Source organism: Neovison vison, chromosome 3, assembly GCF_020171115.1.
Source record: "Neovison vison isolate M4711 chromosome 3, ASM_NN_V1, whole genome shotgun sequence".
NCBI lineage: Eukaryota > Metazoa > Chordata > Mammalia > Carnivora > Mustelidae > Neogale > Neogale vison.
The window spans coordinates 122361-129452 of record NC_058093.1 but is presented as its reverse complement, the minus strand read 5'-3'; the positions used below and the strand labels follow the sequence as shown (position 1 = coordinate 129452).

The 7092-nt window shown below is 53.4% G+C and overlaps 1 pseudogene; it reads left to right on the top strand.

The window, feature by feature from the left end:
- Positions 1 to 3823: 3823 nt before the first annotated feature.
- LOC122902094 lies at positions 3824 to 4599 on the top strand (annotated as a pseudogene).
- Positions 4600 to 7092: the final 2493 nt, after the last annotated feature.

The following is a 7092-nucleotide window of genomic DNA, read 5'->3' as shown; positions in this document are numbered from 1 at the left end:
ATCTAATTTCTCTGTTATAAGGATTGCCACCCCAGGTTTCTTTTGATGTCCATCATGGTAAATTGTTTTTCACCCCCTCACTTTAAATATGGAGGTGTCTTTGGGTTTCTATGAACTTTGGTTTCTTGTAGACAGCATATTGATTTTTTTTTAATCCATTCTGATACCTCTGTCTTTTGATTGGGGCATTTAGCCCATTTACATTCAGGGTAACTACTGAGGGATATGAATTTAGTGTCATTGTATTGCCTGTAAGGTGACTATTACTATATATTGTCTCTGTTCCTTTCTGGTCTACTACTTTTAGACTCTCTCTTTGCCTAGAGGACCCTTTCAATATTTCATGTAGAGCTGCCTTGGTGTTTATAAATTCTTTCAGTTTTTGTCCTGGAGCTTTTGATCTCTCTTTTTATTTTCAATGATAGCCTAGATGGATATAGTATTCTTGGCTGCATGTTTTTCTCATTTAGTGCTCTGAATATATCATGCCAGTTCTTTCTGGCCCATTAGGTCTCTGTGGATATGTCTACTGCCAATCTAATATTTTTACCATTGTATGTTACAGACTTCTTGTCCTGAGCTGCTTTCAAGATTTTCTCTTTGTCACTAAGACTTGTAAATTTTACTATTAGGTGACGGGGTTTCTAGAATTGCTGCTCTTCTCTTCGATCTCCTGTTGGATTTACAGGTGTTCAGAATGGTTTGGTAAACTATCTAGCTGATCTCCTGCTACTTGATGTCATCTCAGCCTGCTACTCCTTCACCATCTTGACTCCTCCTCCTGGAATGGTTTTGTTCTTGTCTCACATCTCAATTGATGACTTGCCAGTGGCTTTGCTTTTGAAGTACATACAGTACAAATGTTTCCGGATTTATTACAGGATTCCATGGAGAGTGAACGAATGTCCTTTTCCCCACTACAGGAGACTGTGGCCATCACAGATAGAACAGCCCGGTTGGAAATAAATGTATAAAGAAAAGTTCTAAAGATAAGGCAAGATGCAAAACAAAACTAAGATAGATGACAGTTTAATGATGAACGACAGTGAGAAATGAGTTGACAAACCAAAAAAAGGGAAGTTATCAAAGCTTCTAAATTTTGACTAATGGAGCTAACAGGAGGAAATGATGGGCGTGAACCCCATGCCTCCAGATTGGGGACCTCTGAGCCACTCCCCAGGATTCTGTCTGACATCTGGGAAGAAACCTGCATGACCCCCAAAAGCTGGCCCACCGTTGGCACCCTCCCGGCCACAAATCCAGAGCCTGACACACCATCTGAACCTTGCCCTCTACTCAGCCACCCGTGGATCATGCCTCAGCACTGGCAGATTGAGCCTGACATACCCCTAGGACCTAAACCTAACCCAAGGCTGGGTTTTCAGTCTTCAGTCCCCAGAGGCCTGGCCCCAAGCCTCCAGACTGGAGCCACACCCCAGGACTCGGCCTGCCATCCAGGAGGAAATTGTGCCATTTGGAGTTTAGCAGAACTGTCAGCGAGGAAGAAACTTGCATGCCCCCTGAAGACAACCCACCTTCAGTGGACACTTTGGCCACAAACCCGGAGCCTGCTGCACCATCTGACCCCTGCCTTCCACTGAGACCCCCAGGGACCCTGCTTCAGCGGGAACAGATCAGGCCCGGCATGTATCTAGGCCCTAACTCTAACCCTAGGTTGGGTTTTCAGCCTTCCATCCCTAGAAGCCTTGTCCCCAAGGCCTCCAGATTGGGGTCGCTGGAGCCACATCCCAGGAGTCTGCCTGCTACCTAGGAAGAAACTGTGCTCTTTGAAGCTGCGCAGAACCCTCAAAGTAATAGAAATCTGCATGCACCCCTGAGGACACCCTCAAAATTGGTGGCCCCAAGGGCCACACAACCAAGCCTGAATCCCAGTCTGACCATTATCCTCCACTCACACCCTTCATCAATGGGAAGTCAGACCTGCCATGCCCCTAGGCCCTACCCTAACTTAGGTTGGGTTTTCAGGCTACCATCCCCAGAGACCTGGTCCCCAAACCCTCCAGACTGGGGACTTCTGAGACACACCTCAGGACTCTGCTTGAAATCCAGGAGCTAACAGTGCCATTTGGAGCTTCACAAAACCCTCAGAGAGGGAGAAACCTGCAATCTGCCGTGAGGACACCCCCACTATTGGCAGTCCACCAGCACCACCCTCCACTCAGGCACCTGGGGATCCTGCCTCAGCATCAGCATATCAGACCTGCCATGCCCCTAGGCCCTAACCCTAGTCCTAGTTCGGGTTTTCTGGCTTCCATCCCAAAAGCCATGACCCCCAAGGCCCACAGATTAAGGACACCTCAGTGAAACCCTAGGACTGTACCCATCATATGGGAGGGAACCATGCTATTTGGAGCTGTGCAGAACCCTCAGAGGGGAAGAAACCTGCATGCCTCCCTAAAGCCACCCACACCATCAACGGTCCCCCTGGCCACAAACCTCCGTTCTGCCCCACTGCTGGATGCATTTCCTCAGCTCAGCCCTGAGGGGAGCCACATCAGTGCCAGCAGATAGGGTCTGCCATTCCCCTAGACCATAACCCTAACCATAAGTTGCATGCACTGCAGCTGTTTTTTACAGGACATGGTGTTGAGCTGAAGACTCTCTGTTTCCCCAGGCTCAAGAGTGGTGGTGACAACTGCTGGAGCTGGACCCCACTCAGCACTGTGCCCCATTGCCCCAGGTTGGATGGAAATGTGCTGTCAGGATGGCTCAGGAGGGTCCTCCCGGTACGGGTCTGGGGCCGGGGGAACCAAACTCGACCCATGCTGCCTTTGGAACCAAGGAGTTGAGTGTTTGTTTGGAAGAGTCTAATTGCTTCTCCAAAAAGGACAAGGACACTGGCCGGCTTAATACGGAAGTGAATGACCATTTAGGAAACAAGCATGTGTCTCTCCTTCTTCCAGGAATTGGAGCAGGTGTGCAGGCTTTAGGTGGGAAGCGCTTACTTACCTGCACCTGACAACCCTTCTTCGCTCTGGCTCCACGAGACCTGAAGTTTGGAAATCAGCATCTGAGTCAGTCATGCCACTTGTCCCAGGATGTCAGCGTTAGGGTCTCCCTGTCCACGCCCGTACAGAGCCCATTCTCCTCCAGTAACCAGAGTGATCCTTTTGCAACAAAGCCTTTGGGCCTCTCTGTGGTTTGCTCCCCTCCCCCCCGCCCCCCAGTCCCTCCTCTTCTGCTGGGACCCTCCCTTCTGTGGGCACCCAGTAGTGTGGTTTCCCACAAGTCCCTCAGGCTGGAATCCAAGCCTTTGCCTATGCTGTGCCTCTGCCAGGAGCACCGTTCTCTCCTCCTGCTTCACGTCTGGCTTGTTTCCCCATTGGCTGAGCCTCAATTTGCCTCCTGATGCCCTGGCTCATGCCTGCTGGGTCTGTGTGTGCTTTCCCCCCACTTAAATGTAGGGCTGCATGGGTTTCCAACCTTCTAAGCCTTAGGGTCCCCTTTGTAAGATGGGGTGCTGATGGCCCCCATCTCTGGGAGCAGGAGGCAGGGAGGCCCCATGGGCAGACTCACTCAGGACAGGCTGGGAGAGTGACTGTCGCTTAAAACAGCCCAGAGCCTGCCCCCTTGAGGAAGATGTACATGTTCACAGGCCCCAGCTCTGGGGTCCTGCTGCCAGCCTCTGGCAGTGAACCTCCTTACAACCTGTCCCCTGTGCCTGTAGCTTCCTGGACCTGTTCTTATAGGCACTGGAGAAGCCTGTCATGGTGGAACACACGTTCACCTGCTACATCTTCACCGACCAGCTGGCTACCAGCCCCATGTGCCCCTCTAGGACGGCTGAAAGATAGTGGTCCTCATGGTGGGACACAGGGTCACCCACTATGTCTTCACCGACCAGCTGGTTGCCGGGCCCTTGTGCCCCTCCTCCCCCAGGGAGGGCTGGAGGGTGGTGGTCCTCCAGGTCTATGATGCCACGCACTGGCAGGATGTGTCCATGAGGCACATGGTGAAGGTCAGCTGCTTCTGCGAGCAGCACTTCCTCCGCGAGGTGGACGACTTGGTGTGCAGGCGTAGACCTGAAGTTCTGTGATCACACGGGTGTAGAGATACTGTCCCCCTTCTTTGGCACCCTGTACCCCAGCTTCTACTGGGCAGCCTGTAAGGGCTTTAGCTACGAGTGCCAGCCGTAGTCCCAGGCCCACATCCCCAGGGATCAGGGCAACATTCAATAACTACCTGGGGCCCTTTTTTGGGGTATTGGTGGTAGAGATTCACTGACTGACCTTGGACTGTCGCCATGTGCTGGGGGTCAACCTGGCCAATGGGATGGAGGCCATGTGGCATGACATGAGCCACCTGAGCAGGTACCTGCTGGACCACAAGCTCACCAAGATGCTATCCCCAGAAGACCCGTGGGACGTGCAGTGCCTGGGCTGTGCCCTGGAGGACCTGTGGTACCCACAGCTGCTGGGCTGTCCCTTAGAGGACCTGTGATACCTGCAGCTGCTGGGCTGTCCTGGAGGGTCTAGGGGATCCGCAGCTGCTGGGCTACACACCATGCCCTCTCCCATCATGAAGAAGCTGAGATACATGGCTGTGCCCAAGAATCACCAGGACACCAGGAACATGTGAGAGGCTGCCCCCAATTCCATCAGGGGATGCTGCCAGTGGAGCCATCAGAGCAGGTTCCTTCTTCTGTCCCCTTGAGGGAGACTGTGAGGCCCAGATATCCAGGACCCCTGAACATCTGGGGCTGCACCTGCATATGGGAGGTCAGCCTGGGGACACAAGTTCTTCTCTTTGTGGTCACTACATTTTGATAACTTCTGGGTCATTAGCAGCTGTGAACAGCTCCAGTTTTATGTCATATGCTTTTCTGTTTCAGTGCTGAGCATCATCTTTAAAAAGAACAGTCAAGAGAAAAGGTTTCCTCCCTGGTTCTAAACAGACACATCCTGGTGGGGCTGGGAGTGGCCCTGCATTGGCCGTGGAGCCAGAATGGGCCTGGCTGGGTCTTCCCTCCTGTCCCATGGGGTTTCAGGGTCAAGGGTGTGCCCAGCCTCCTGTCAGAACCCCAGTCCCCTGACTGGCAGAGGCCTTGGCTGTGGCCGCTAGCTCAGCCTCTAGGAGAATGGAACCCTCTGGGTTATACGTGGTTCCTGCCTTGGTTTTAAATGGCTGTTTCTGTGCTGGTGTTTGTAAAACGTGGGCACTGGCTCCATCTAGTCTTTTTTTTTTTTAAGATTTTATTTATTTATTTGTCAGAGAGAGAGAGAGCACAAGTAGGCAGAGCAGCAGGCAGAGGTAGAGAGAGAAGCAGGTTCCCCACTAAGCAAGGAGCCCGATGTGGGACTCCATCCCAGGACCCTGGGATCATGACCTGAGCTGAAGACAGCGGCTTAAACAACTGAGCCACCCAGGTGTCCCAAGCACTGGTTCCATCTAGATGCAGGTCCTGTTGGGATTCCTCATTGCCCACCGGTGGGTTTGCACTTGTGCCCCCATCTGTCTGTGCTGTGTCTTAGCAAGCATTCACTGGGTGCCTGCTGTGAGCTCAGTCACCAACAAGGGACAGAGCATGAGAGCGAGAACTAAGATACAGGATCCCTGTTCCAGGGCCCTTCTGGGACTCACGATGACCCAGACCTCCTGACTCACTCTTCCCTACTGTGGCGTATCAGACATGTAACCGACTCTGTTAAGCACATTTCAGGGTCAGTTCAGTGGCAAGAAGTACATTCGCTTTTCTGGACCTGCCACCGCCATCCACTGCCACAACTTTGTCCTCACCCCAAACTGAACTCTACCCACCCTCACCCTAACCCTCCATCTCCCTTCCCCAGCCCTGGCACCCACTAGCTCCTTCCACCTCTATGAATCAGTGCTCTCCGTCCCTCACAAGTGGGGTCCTTCAGTATCAGTCCTTTGGGGACTGGCTTATCTCCTGTAGCATAATGGCCTCAAGGTCTGTCCCCATGAGCCTGGAGCTGACCCACTTTCCCCCCAAAGGAGTGGCTCAGCCCCTTCCTGTCTACGCAGAGCCTCCTCAGTCCCCTCTGTCCCCCTCATCTTCCTTCTCAGCTTGAAAATGATCCCAACCGATCTGCAGCTTTGAAGAGCTGTTCAGTCCAGATGCCAGGAACATCCCCCAGGGGTCTCAGGCCTCACCTACCCCATCTGCCCATGTCAGGTGCCTGCACCCCCCACCAGCTGGCCACCTGCTCCTCCCATAGGTGTCCCCATCTCAGGAGAGGGAAACACCAAGTCCAGACCTTTGGAGTCCTCTGTGACTTCTCGCTTGCCACCAACTCTCCCAGGAGTGAGGTGGCTGCCTTCAGATGCTCCTCAGTTACTCCTGTGCCTCTGGTGTCTTCCTGGAACCCTGACCTGGCTATTTTCAGATAACTCATCCAGCGGTACCCTCACATTCTGGGAGGGGGATTTGCTGGAATCCGCAGTGTGTCCTGCTGCCCGACCTTTTTGAAGGCACATTGTGGGGGCTGTCTGATGACCCAAGACTGTGGGTCTGTGGCCTGGAGGGATCTAAGCAGAGCTGGTGGGGTGGGAGGGCTGCAGGGCACAGAGGCGAGTTTCAGAAAGCTTGCCATGGTCCCAGGCATCCTACCGTTTTTGAATCCAAGCCCTGAGATCTTTAAAATGCCAGCAGTGTTCCAGTGTGGGCCAGAAAATCACATGTCTCTGCACCCAACACCACCTAAACTATTGGCCCTTTCTTGTCACTTGAGCTGAATACAAAGGATTGGGAGTGGGAGCTTGAGGGCAGGTCCAGAGCCAGACTTTGTGTTTGGGGGACAAAGGCCATCCAGACAAGTTTGTGCCGCCTGAGGAGGGGGTCTGTGTGGAGACCCCAGCTGTAGACACTGCTGTCTCCTGAGGCCCCTTCAGCCCACCCCAGTTCACCTGCTGCTGGAAGAGCCCCTGCCCCCTCCTCTCTGCGGAGGGCTCTCTCCTGCTCCAGGGGTGCCTCCTCCCCTGCCAGTCACTGTCAGCTTGCAGCATGGGAGGGTAGATACTCCGATGACCTCCAGTCCCGGGGACAGAGCCAGTGCGGGTGGGGTGTGGTCTTCCAGCTGGCTTGAACACCAGGCCCCCACCGTGCTCACT